Here is a 14,328-nt window from a genome sequence, read left to right as displayed (position 1 = left end):
TTAATTTCACTCAAATAAATAATCGATTGCTGCCATTGACCACTTACATTCAATCTCGGTTAATTTGATTAATTATCGCGGCAGGTAAAGTAACATTCTTCTTTCAATACAACAAAGTGTTACTTTACTGCCGAAAATGAGGGCAAATGAGTACAATAATGAATGATTTTAGTGACGTTTGGCGATAAACAATGATTTTAAACAAATTCGCAAAAATATGTAATTTTTTCACTTCGTACAAATTTTTTTTAGATCCGTTGGGCCTTTTTTTCTCTAAAATTGACTGTCGTCGAGTTATTAGCGACTTAAAATTTGAAAAACGCCAAAATAACCATTTTTAAGGTTTAATAACTCGGTTAAAGATAATTATTGTGAAAGTCGAGCGAGCAGCCGTGGAGTAACGGCATAATCGCTGGCCTCATATACCAGTGCACGTGGGTTCGAGCCCTGCTAAAGACAAACCATTTTCATTTCCAATAATGACACGAGCCGTCTCACCGTGCCTCGAAGAGCACGTTAAGCCGTCGGTCCCCCTGGGCTAGTGTACATCGACACTAGTTACTTGAAACAGGGTTAAAGATGTAATTGGCGCCTTAACTGCCCGAAAGGCAAAAATGCCATACGATATTATATATTATGAAAGTCAGAAACTAAAAAAAATCTCAAAGATTAAAGCTACCTCTTATAAGATCCTGAAGAAATTTTTGTCATTATTTCATTAATAAGATATTATTTTTAATTATCAACAATGAGCGCTAACCATTGGACGGCTGGAATGGTGCATCTCTTTAGCACTCACCATTGACGGCCGCCTAATACGCACTTAGCGCTCATTGTTAATAATTAAAGATATAGCTTAGTAATAAAATAGTGACAAAAATTTCTGCTGGATCTTGTAGAGGGGGCTATAAACTTTGATTTGGTCACTTTCTGACTTTCATAATAATGGATTTTAACCCAGTTATTAAGCCTTGAAAATGGCTATTTTCGCATTTTTCAAATTTTAAATCGCGTATAACTCGACCACAATCAATTTTAGAGAAAAATCACAACATACCCAGAATAACCCAAATGATCTAAAAAAATTGTTCGAAGTGAAAAAATTGTTTTTGTGAATTTGTCTATAAAAAATTGTTTAAACAATTTATCGATCAAGGTACTGTCTGGCACCCAGTAGATTTGTTATAAGGACCTCTTTTTGAGTAAGTTTGTGCAAAAAATTCGAATCGGAGTAATTTATCTAACGGGGGCGACGATAGAGCCTAGACTAATTTGAACATATTCAGTAACATTTAATTTCAAGAATCGGCTGTTTGTGTGAATCAGAATCAACTTTTACTAAATGGCATTGGGAAGAGTATACTTTTCCTAGTTGGAGTCTACTTTTACTAGTAAATGTTGAATATAAATCTTCATTTTATATTTATAATCAACTTTTACTGAAACCAGCCGTTAGAGTTGACTCCAACTAGTTGGAGTCAACTCCAACTGGATAATCAACTTGAACTGTAACATATATACAGTATGTCCCTGTAAATTGTATCCATATGGAAAACTTTTTTATTATTAATTTTACGAAAAAAAGTTATTCTTCATAAAAAGCTCTGCATGGTCCAAAACCTAAGATTCAACCATCAGACATCAAATTTTATGAGTATTATACGAGGTATGTCAAAAAGTTTGAATTTCACTAAGAGTAAAGTAGCTTTATTTTTCACAATATTGAAAATTGCTATTATGAAAAGTTGTGTGGAATTAAAAACTATATTTTAATACGCAGTTACATCATTCTAATTAAAAAAAAAAAATTTGAAAAATTATGGATAACTACCGGTATTTTCAGTAATTTTAATTCTAATAACTCTTATTATTAATTTTACGAAAAAAGTGATTCGTAATAACAAGTTCTGCATGGTCTAAAATACTCTAAAACCTAAAATAAAACCATCTTATGTCAATTTTATACGAGGTGTGTCAAAAAAGATAAATGTAGATTAAAAATAAAGTACCTTTATAGTTCAAAATATTTTAATAAGAAGGATGTAATTACATACTGAAACATGGTTTTTAATTCTTAATAACTTTTCATAATAACAATTTTCGATATTGTGAAAAATAAAGGTATTTTACTCTTGACCCAAATTCATATTTTTGACATACCTTGTATAAAATTGATAAAATTTGACATATAATGGTTGTATTTTAGGTTTCAGACCATGCAGAATTTTTTATTAAGAATCACTTTTTTTCGTAAAATTAATAATAAAAGAGTTATCATATTTAAAATAACTGAAAATAACGTTAGTTATCCATAATTTCTCAAAAAAAAAATTTCAATTAGAAGGATGTAATTGCATATTAGAATATAGTTTTTAATTCCAAACAACTTTTCATAATAGCAATTTTCAATATTGTGAAAAATAAAGCTACTTTACTCTTGAGTGAAATTCAAACTTTTTGACATACCTCGTATAATATTCACAAAATTTTTTATCTGATGGTTGAATCTTAGGTTTTGGACCATGCAGAGCTTTTTATGAAGAATGACTTTTTTTCGTAAAATTAATAATAAAAAAGTTTTCCCTATGGATACAACTTACAGGGACATACTGTATAATTTAGTGTGACCAACTAGCCCGAAAAATCCGGGACATGGCCCGAATTACGAAGTCGTGTCCCGGCGTCCCGGACAAGGCTTCCGGGCCATCCGAATTTTCAGCGTTTTGGTAAAATTCTATTTTGAAATTTTGAATAAGTTATTCTTCTAAGAATTCACATCAAATTGAATTGGTGGGATGAAAAAAAGTGGACAATTTCTAGTGTAATACTAATACTACATCCAAAACGAGGATTATATCTTATATCGTGGTATTATAGTTCTACGAAAATTAAAACGGTGGACTCTTTTTCGTTTTCGTATTTTAATTATCGTCTTCTGAAAAAAAAATGGCCCGATTTTCATTAAAACGTCCCGGATTTCAGGAATTTTTTTCAGCCTTGTCCCGGATTCGGCTCAATTGGAGTTGGTCACACTATGTATAATATAAAAATATCTGCACCTATTTTTTTTAATTTCTATTTTATATCCTTTTTGACAATATCGTGAAACCGTCACTAAAAATTTAGGCAGCTGCCCGGATTCTGGCACTACCTTCCTAAAGTTATACGAGCCGCCACTGACGAGAGAGGCTTTGTTTTCAATACAAGTCTTATTCCAGAGATGCAGAGACGTCAATCGCGACGTATACGCATGTCTGGTTGATTACGAGAAGGCGTTTGATCGAGTACAACACGCCAAGATGATGCAAATACTAAAAGAAGCAGGAATTAACAAACAAGATCTGAAAATTATTAGAAACCTTTACTTGAATCAGACTGCAAACCTCAGAGTTGACGGTGAACACACCGAATATGTGAAAATCGTGAGTGGAGTGACGCAGTGCTGCATTTTGTCCCCCTAATTTTCAATTTTTACTCTGAAAGAATATTTATTAAAGATTTGCACGAAACTGAAAAAGGTATTCTACTAAACGGGTACCAGCTAAATAACATCAGGTATGCAGATGACACCATACTATTTGCGGACAACCTAGAAAACTTACAAGTCCTCATGAACAAAATCACGTATTATAGTCAACAATATGGACTCAATATAAACGTAAAGAAAACAAAGCTTATGATCGTCACCAAGAAAAAGATAACAGAAGGTGAACTCTATAACAACCAAACCCCTGTAGAAAGAGTGAGGCACTACAACTACCTCGGCACCATAATAAATGAAGAATGGACCAACAACCAAGAGATAAGAGCGCGCATCGGAAAAGCTAGATCAATCTTCAACCGTATGGGCGCGTTTTTCAAGAGCCACAACCTTTCTCTTGGTATAAAAGTAAGAATGTTGAGATGTTACGTCTTCTCTGTCCTTTTTTATGGTGTTGAATCATGGACCTTGAACGAGGATATGTACCGAAAGTTGGAAGCATTTGAGATGTGGCTATATCGGAGAATTCTTAAAATCCCATGGACCGATAGGTTCACAAATGAGGAGATCCTTAGAAGAATGGGGAAGAACCGAGAGGTACTGACCAATATCAAATCTCGAAAGTTGGAATACTTTGGACACATTACGCGAAATTAATCCAGATATGCCCTCCTATAAGCCATCCTGCAAGGAAAAATATTTGGAAAGCGAGGTCCAGGAAGAAGAAGAACATCCTGGTTAAAGAATCTCAGAACCTGGTTCAACACAACATCTGTGAAGCTTTTTTGCGTTGTTGCAGATAAGGTGAAGATTGCCATGATGATCGCCAACATTCGTCACGGATAGGCATACAAGAAGAAGAAGTAGTTAAAGTTTTTATTCTTGAAGTTTAAGTTTTATTTATATCAGTAACATAATATGTTATATTTCAACGACTACCTCATAGTTAGAATATTCGAATGCTGAGTCACTAGGAAAAGACAGACTACTTAATATCACTCAGACATGATTAAGCATTTATAGTTTATTTGCTACAAGAAGAAAGCAGAAGAGATATTTACCAAAAACGCTTAAACCAATATTTGGATCAATAATCTTTAAAACCAGATATAAATGATGAATGAGAAAGAAATGGAAGGCAGAATTTACAGAAAAGTCATCAGACCAATAAACACGTAGGCGGCAGGAACACGACCTGACACAGAGAGGACAAAAAGGGTATAAACAGCAGAGATGAAAACTCTTTAAAAAATCGATGGTAAAACACTATACGACAGAGCTAGAGATACAGATAAACGACAAAGATGCAAGGTGGAGAACTTTAAGGACTGGGTAGTAAACATAACAACATAATATAGAGTAAAATAGACAGGGCCGCGATTAGGTCAATTGACGCCCTAGGCAATTCTCTATTAGCCGCCCTTCAAACATGTACCATTTTTGCCAAAACAATTGCAGAAATTTTGATTTAAATAAGAATACACTAAAAATGGATTTAAACTACGATGTCTACCCATAGCAGAAAAAACTGTCATTCCAGTTCGATCACATCAGAGACTTCTTTTCAAAAAAAGACTTTTCAAAAAAAAATTTTTTCTTGACAAAATCGACAAACTAACGTTCTTGCGTCTTATTTGATGGGAAATTATTTTTAATTCTTGACATTTTCGAAAATGAGGACAATGAAAATTGGTAAGTAGTTAGAGGATACCTCAACTAACAAAGGTGACATGATGCCAACTTGCGCTTTTACCGAGGTGGTGGATGCACCCCTTCTCGGGGGTGAAAATTATTATTTTTTTAATAATACCATAAATCGATAGAGAGACAAATTCTAATCAAAATTTGTTATATAAAGTTATTAATATAAATTATTACTTTTTGAGTTATTAAAGATCAAAGATTTTATTTTTTCGTAAAAATGCTGTTTTTCACGTATAACTCAAAAACTATAATCTTTTACAAAAAAGTTATTATTACCAAAATTGAAGATAATAAAAATCTGAATACACTGTTCACTTAAAGGACTAAAATAATGGTAATTCAAATACGGGTAATCGACGAGTACTCAAATCTAAGTATTCAAGCTTAAATAACGGGAAAACGATGCGTTTTATAAAATGTACCTGTTAGCACTTGTCTAAGTACTTCGGAGTACCTATCAAATGAGATCCAGTAGAAGTTAATAGCATCACAATTAAGCAAGTTATGATGAAAATAAAAGAACCCTTTTTAGGAAAAAGTGAAAATAAAACATAAGCCATTTCCGCACAAAAATTAAAATTTCTAGTAATCCTTAGAATTTCTTTATATTAGCATAAGTAATGATTTCAACAATTTTGACCGGTTTATAATGCATATTTTTGAAAAAAATATATATATAATTTTAAAAAATCATAATTTCGAAAATTATCGTAATTTTCATTTTCTTTTGATAATAACTCCAAAATTACCCAATATACGTAAAAAGTGATATATGTAGATATAACCAAATTTTAGTTTTTTCTGTATCAAATATTTTACCTTTTTACTATTTCTGTAGGGTAAAAAATAACCAAGGTAGAAACTTTTAAAGCTTAAATTTTGCTGCGAAAACCATGTAACCGGGGCCATTTAACCTTTTATTTTTTTAAAAAAGTAAGGGGTTTAAAAGATTAAATTCGACGTGGTGTAATAGCCATTAAAATCAACTTTCAAATGGTTTTCAGGCAAACCTGATATCGTAAAAATTAACAGAGTTATTTAAAAAAAAAAACAATAACTTTTTTGGAAAAATTTTTAAAAGATAAATATTGAAAAATATTTGGTGGATAAACTTTAATGCTATCAGCTTGTTCGGGGGATCATTTGATAGATATTTCTAAGTACTTTGACAAATATGTCTTATAAAATGCATCATTTTCTCGTTATTCAAGCTTGAATACTTAGATTTGGATACTCGCCGAAAAAAATATACATTCAATTACCTATAACTCACTTTTAGTTAACATTAAAAGGTTTTTCCGGTAAGGAGAGTATTTCATTTTTTATTAGCTTCAATTTTAGTAATAACTTTTTCGTAAAATCTTACAGTTTTTGAGTTGTTTATGAAAAATCGGTTAAAAACGTGCATTTTTCTCACAAAAAATAAAATCTTTGATCTTTAATAACTCAAAAAGTTTTGATGTATTTTATTAACTTTATGTAAAAAAATTTGCTTAAAATTTGTTCCTCTATCGAATTCTGGGGATATTTTTAATAAAATAATTTTCACCCCTGAGAAGGGGTGACATCCACCCCCAGGGTAAAAGCGCAAGTTGACACCATGTCACCTTTGTTCCTTGAGTTATCCTCTAACCACTCACCAATTTTCACGCATATCGATGGAGGTTCAACGAAATCGGAGGTAATAGCTTATATCCACTTTCAGTTACTGCACTTAGTCTTCTTTAAATAATAAGATAAGTATGTCAATTGGTGATTTTATTGTGATATCCAAATGACACTTTAAGTGAATGCGTTCATGTATAAATGATGTATCTTGGTCGTCTTTATTTTGTATCAGATTTTCAGCTTCTTTAGTAATTTCTGCATTGCTTAATTTTTGCAAATCTGTTAATAACATGGAAACGTTGATAAATAAGTCGATAAGATTCCAGACGTCTATATTCGGGTCTTTTATCAGAGTGTCGATTATAATATAGAATGTGTGGATTTTCATCTCATCACTAGCTGGAAACTTTAGTTCATCATCGGCCCCCTCGTCAAATTGAATTTTTCTTGTTCTCTTTCTTATTTCTTTATATTATGTTTTATTTGGGCACAATTTTTTGGCTTTCTTGCGGTAAAGTAATTTGAAAGAGCTTCATACTCTTTAATGCCAGAACCCAGATTCATAATTTTTATATACAAGTATTTCTTGTACAGTATTTTTGCCGCCCTCTCATAATGTGCCGCCCTAGGCAACTGCCTATATTGGATAAAGCAGCCCTGAGTATAGACGGCGAGAGACGGTTCCTCAATAAGAAGACGATCAGTGGAAAGACCACGAAAATGATGGAACGATAACTTACTGGAGGCATATTGAAAAACAAAGAGAGAAGAGAGTCATATTTATAGAAAATGAAGAAGAAGAATGATACAACATAGAATAAATGCAAAATAATTAATGTATAATAAACGTTATGTAGCTACCTATTATTAAAAACGATTTACCTTCAAAAACAAATAATAAAATTTATCGATCGAATCCACTCACAACATACTACTCGTATTGTAATGTTTTTTTTTCACAACAATGATTTTATTTATTTATAGAATGTAGACTGATTATTATCTTACGCAAGATTACACCACTACTAAAATATTATCGTACACAGATTGGCGAGAGGCGAATGTCAATATTTGAAATAACCGGCTGGCCTATCGACCTCCAAAAAGCAGATGATTAATAAGAGGAAATTGGCTATATTTATAGTAGGGGAGGAAAGTATGCTAAATTTGCAGTTACTCGAGCGTTATGTGGACCTATTGAGTTGTGAAGATTAGATCCTAAAACCAAAAAAAGTTAAGTTTTCCATAAAGTGGAGGACTTTCCATTTTTTTATTTAATTTTCCATTTCCAACAATGGTTTTTTCCGATTATATCGCCATCTTATGCCACCGCAAGTACCCAAACTGAAGAGCCCCGACATTTCGAACCAAGTCGAGAGCAAAATCCAAAAATTACAGACGACAAATGTCACTTTGTGGTTATTAGTAACTTGAACTCAACGTACACCCCTATACAAGTCGTTCACTATATTAAAGAGAAGCTAGACATTAAGGAATATATTAGATGTTACGCACTCCTTAAAGATGCCGACACAACAACTGGCTCTTCGTTCAAAAGAGGTATAAAATCTAAAACATCGATTAACTTATTATTTAATAAGGAATTTTGGCCACCTGGTGTTAACATTAAATGGTCTATAGAATCTTCCTATTCTGAACCAACGCTTTCATCTGAGTCACATAAGAATCCGAAGAATCTCAGAAGCCCTGTCACCTTGGAAAATCCAATTACCAATTGACGAAAGGACAAAGATGAAGTAGAAAACACAAACATACGTACAGACAAGCAAGCCATCGAAGTTTGTAAATTTAAGAATCCGCTCCATTCGCCTATAAATTTCATTAAGAAGGATACTTTAGAACCATCGATAAACCTGGATCCTTTGACCCCATCAAGAGTTAGATTAACCAACAACTCGAATAGTCGATATCTTCTAGCCAGATTAAGGGAACCGGATATCTTAAAAGCCATTAAACTTCATCTTGCTTATCTACACGACCAACCTGCCTCAGTGTTCTATGATGGATTTACCAACACAAGCGTTAAACTCTTTTTGGCTTCCGAGGAACTTCCTACTAAAATTGAAGATCTACGACAAATTCTGCTTGAATTTAACAATACTTATGGAATTGGTCCAGATGAGGTGGAAGCTGATCTTGCTGCTTTTAGGTCCTTTCTTACTTCTGAAAGGATTATACACCTGGAAAAATCAAGGGAATGTCACCGAAATTACTATTCCGCTGTCTCTCCAAAACGAAATTTTTATAAGATACAAAACTGATGAATTGTTTTTGTTCCTAGAAGAATTGGGATTTCCCCCGGTAGTTGCGGTTACAGAGCACTGGCTTGAAGTCAACGAGCCTTTTTTTGTAGAAAAATATACCACAATTGCTAGATATGATCGCGCAAGCTCAGCTCATGGAGGCAGCCTGATTCTTTCTACGAGCAATGATTTTTCTTTGGTAACAAAATATGACTTTCTGTTAAGTGAAGCCTTCTTTGAGTTTTCCTTAGTCTACAATAAGAATCTCAATCTTTATATTATTTGCATTTACAGATCACCTGACTCTTCCGTGGAACTATTTTTTCAGAACCTGCTAAATTTGTTAGATGACCTACCCATAAAAGTAGAAAAATTGTATGCGGGGACTTTAACATTGATTATGCTGCTGCTTGTGCTACACAAATATCCTTGATCAACATATTTGAATCGTATGGTCTAACAATGCACCTTGATTCTCCTACAAGGATTACAAAAACTTCATCTACCATAATTGATTATACTGTCTCAGATTTCTCACCACTTGATGTCCACTCTACAATTATTAATGCTGGACTATCTGATCATGATGCAGTTTATATGAAGTTTAATATCTTTAGCAAACCCTCCTTGAAAACCCGACGTTTAGGCAGGATTTTTTCTACCCGGAACTTTCGTAATTTCCAAAATTTATGCTTAACCTCTGAGTGGCATTTTCCTGCTATGAACGTGGATAATAATTTCAGTGATTTTTTAGATAAGCTTGTCTGTATCTTCAATAAAGCATTTTCTCTAATTCCAATTAAACCAAAGCATCGCAATACCTGGACTACTAAAGGTATCCGAATATCTTCCAAGAATATGCGTTCTCTAATCTACATCAAGAAATTTACTACCAACGTCTCTATCACTGAATATATCACCAAGTACAGGGCAACCTATCTTAAACTTATAAAATCAGCTAAAAAAGTCTACTACCAAAACCGTCTGGGAAGCTCTAAAAGTGTTGCAAAAGAAACTTGGTCCATAATAAATGATCTTCGTAATAAAACCCACACTGCTCAAACATTTTCCTTTCCAGACCCTGAAAATTTAAATGAATACTTTGTTAATGTGAGTAAAAATATTACATCAACTATTTTGCAACAAAAAATCCCATTTCCTATCTCCCTAATTCAAGAAAGGTCTCGAATTCATTCTTTATAAAATCAGTCGATAAATCTGAACTGATCCAAACAGTCAATAGTATCAAAAGCAAATCTTCCTGTAGTACTGATGATCTATCGATAAAAATTTTTTCTAATCTCCCAGAAAATGTGTTGGAAATCCTCATCTCACTGATTAATGATTCTTTTGAGAAAGGCAAATTTCCAGAGTGCCTAAAGACTGCCATCATTATTTCTCTTCATAAGGGTGGTGAAATATTTAATACCTGCAATTATAGACCTATTGCACTACTACCGGTACTCTACAAAATTATTGAGAGACTCATAAAAGCCCGACTTATGTCCTTTCTCGTTGAAAACAACATTTTATCACAAAATCAGTTCGGCTTTTTAAATAATAAATGCACCACTGATGCCATGTTTTCTGTACTACATGAGGTTTATCAAGCACTGAACAATAATCTTCACACTGCCACCGTTTTTTGTGACTACGCCAAAGCTTTTGATTGTGTAAATCACAACATTTTGATAAAAAAACTAAATTTCTACAGAATTCGAGGTATTTCTTTGAATTGGTTCCAATCTTACTTGGATGATAGGAAACAACTGGTTAGAGCAAATGATACAGACACTAGTCTCAAAAACATTGTATGTGGGGTACGTCAAGGATCAGTATTGGGTCCTCTACTTTTCCTTATCTTTATTAATGACATCACTAGTTTAAAAATCGATGGAAAAATCTTTTTTTTGCTGATGATACCAGTATCACTTGGAGCAACTCAAATATTGCAACTCTTCATGCTACTATAACTTCTGATCTACTTACAATAAAAACCTGGTCTGACTCTAATTTACTCTCGTTTAACGTAGATAAAACAGTAGCATTATCTTATAAAGGAGCTCTCCAACCCTTACCTCTTAATAACAGCCAGATCAGTACTGTTGATTCTGTAAAATTTTTTGGTATTTTTTTAGACAGCAACCTTAAATGGTCCCTCTATATTAATTTGTTAAGGAATCAGCTTGCTATGCTATAAGATCTGTTTCGAATGAACTCAATTTAGCATCTTCCAAAATAACATATTTTTCTTTGTTCGAGTCACATCTTCGTTATGGTCTTCCTTTTTGGGGTTCTGGTACAGCTGCCCAATTCGATGATATTTTCAAATTACAAAAAAGGGCAATAAGATATCTGTTTGGCCTCAGAAGAACAACACATTGTAGAAGTTGCTTCAAAGATCACAGAATTTTAACCCTTAGTCTTCCGAAATTTTGGATAATGCTCTTTAATCTGATTATAACCTTTAACTAGTCCTTTTGCGGCATTACCTCCATGATCATCTAGTAGTATTATTTGCTCTTTTAGAAACAATAATATTTTTGCCACGGTCTGCGTTGCTGTCGCTTAAAGACTCAGCTTTTAAACATTCTGTTAAGTTGTATCTACATGTAGAGGAAGTGAAAAATACAAGAAATTCTAAGAAATTATTCTAAGAAATTGATTGTTAATTGACTGATATGAACTGAATAATATTTTGACTTCTTAATCCTTGAAACTATTTCATTTAATACGTTTTGACCCATCGGATGTACAATTTCCTCACATATAGTTGATGAAAGATAGTTGACATGTCCGCTTCCAGGATATGAATATGTATTAATATGGTGCTTCAAAAATTAATCATATTCAGCTAATAACAGGAGTATTCCCAAATAATTTTCATTTTGTGATGAATTCGACAACTCATTTTCGCTGCGAAATGCTAAATCTTGTTCACAAATAAACTTTTATAACACTAAAATTAGTCTTTGAGTTACAATTTTCCAATAATTATGCTATACTACTATCTTCATGTTTCCAATCACAAAATCATCTGTGGCTAAAATGTGTACGAACACTAGATAAGAATTTACAAACGAAGCAATACACTCACCCGGTGGAAGGTGAAAAATATAACCATGAACAATGTATTATATTATTATCACTCTTACGCTCCTTACCTCTTATGTTTGGGGCTTTGTGGGGGCCCCGGGCAGCTACCCAGCCTGCCACCCCTTAAATCCGGCCCTGCCTTTACGGAAATATCAACAATTCTTGTATTGAGAACAGTACCTACCTAATATTATGTATTTTTGTTTTGGGATTTTGTATATTTTAGCTTAAGTTAACTTTATTAATTCAAAAAATATTTTTGGAAACATATACATTTTTTAAATTGTAACACGGTTTTGCGTAATAAAAAACAAGAACAGTAGGTACTGTAACAAAAAATAACTTACCAAATATTTTGCAAACTACACAAGTGTTATCAAAACAAAAACAACAATCTTTACCTATCTCTCTAGATACTGAATTGAATTGACCTTGGTAATTATACTGTTGTGTATAATGTAGATACCAAAAAAACAGATTACAAAAGTGGCGTCTGGTTAAATTTACTCATTATAATAAAACACATATTTATAATAATAATAATATAATAGAAAGTGATACACAGATCTTCTAATGTGAATGTGCATACAGTATGTCGCAAAAGTATGGAATAAGTTCATTATTTCAGAAACAGACGACTTAAAAAAAATCATAAAACACGTCAAGTTTAATTTTTGGAATGGCCAGCAATCACTATACATATATATGTGTTGGACATTACGTCATCGGTGTTGACGTAATGACGTAACAGACGATTTTTTTAAATTCAAACTGATTTCAGAGGACACCTCATTTGAAAGACCCCCTCTAATCACTTCTGCAACCATATATTGACGATCTCATTGTAATACCCCGTAAGCGAGTTATTACAGGAGAAACATTTTTCTGTTTGAATGAATGACCATTGACTTGTAGTAGATACGGCGTATAAGGAAAACTGACGAAGCGTGGCCTTACATTCTGAGTGAAATAGAAAAATCTAACAGAAAAAGATAAAAACTGAAGACGGGATTCAACCCAACGTGAAATACATTAAACGCAACTTGAAATAGAGAAATTTCTCTCAAAATTTTGTGACTTACGATCCTTGAACAAATACAAATCCCTTATTTATTGTTATTTATGGTGAGCGTGGAGTGACATGGGTTGGCGGTACAGTGACACACTTCAAAGACCCTTCAACTGGGCAACCGAGGGAAACCATCAATGTCGTCGTAATTGTGTGGTCTAACCACGTTGTGTTTTAATTTTTATCATTGTGTGAATTTACCAACTTACTAATATTTTCAACGGCCCCACTGCCGCCGTGTAATAAATATTCTTGAGGATATGATGTCCAACCCATGGGTCTGACCCATCTTATCATAAAGTAAATAACTAATTTTGTGGGGTTGTACTGTGCTCTCTGTCGTTCTCACTATTATATATATTTTATCTCCCTTTGCTGACGTCTAAATGTTTAACCATTTGAAGCTCGCATCAACACGTGCTTCAACCTCGTCGTGAGATTTCCCTTTAATAAATGATTAAAACGTGATATTCGAAGACGTTGCAATTTTATTTCAGATTCGGAATTTTGTAAACAGATTAGAACAAAAACAAATGTAGAACATTTGCAATATTATTATTAAGGCTATGGGTACATAATTCGCAAATATTTTACGTGTATCCCTACTTTTTCTGTCTTTACACGGCAAATTACGTGTAGTAAAATTCACACTGGTATGGATATGTAAACATTACTAGAATGTCATTCTACTTGAAAATGTCATCATTAATTTAAAGAGATGGGTTTTGAGTGTTCTTGGATAACTGTTATTTTTATAATTGCAAATTATTAATTCAGTTAATAAATGTGATAATTTTTTCACTAACTATGTATTGAGTGATTGTAATAATTTATTTGTACAACAAAGACTAATACTCAATCGAGAAAAGAGGAAAAGTGTTAAAGCGATTTTTTAATAATATATTGTTATGGAACGCTTACAATTTTTAACATATTTAACAACAAAATACTTGGATCACAGAATATATTATCCTGATGTATTCTCTGCTTGGATCTTCCACAAATAATACACAATAAATAACTTTTTATTAAGTTCACTTCTTAAATCATATTTATCAAATACACTATATATCAATAATATTTAATCAATAACTCAACATATTCCC

At 32.8% G+C, this 14,328-nt stretch overlaps 1 protein-coding gene across 1 annotated transcript in view; it reads right to left on the bottom strand.

The window, feature by feature from the left end:
• Positions 1 to 12,650, bottom strand: part of LOC114333886 (cytochrome P450 9e2-like) — a 53,692-nt gene extending 41,042 nt beyond the window's left edge. Inside the window, exon 1 of the mRNA XM_028283884.2 lies at positions 12,501 to 12,650. The gene's annotated coding sequence lies outside the window, so the exon portion shown is untranslated. The remainder of the gene's footprint in view (positions 1 to 12,500) is intronic.
• Between the last annotated feature and the right edge of the window lie 1,678 nt (positions 12,651 to 14,328).

Source organism: Diabrotica virgifera, chromosome 1, assembly GCF_917563875.1.
Source record: "Diabrotica virgifera virgifera chromosome 1, PGI_DIABVI_V3a".
In the NCBI taxonomy this organism is placed as follows: domain Eukaryota; kingdom Metazoa; phylum Arthropoda; class Insecta; order Coleoptera; family Chrysomelidae; genus Diabrotica; species Diabrotica virgifera.
This window is presented reverse-complemented; position numbering and strand designations above follow the sequence as displayed.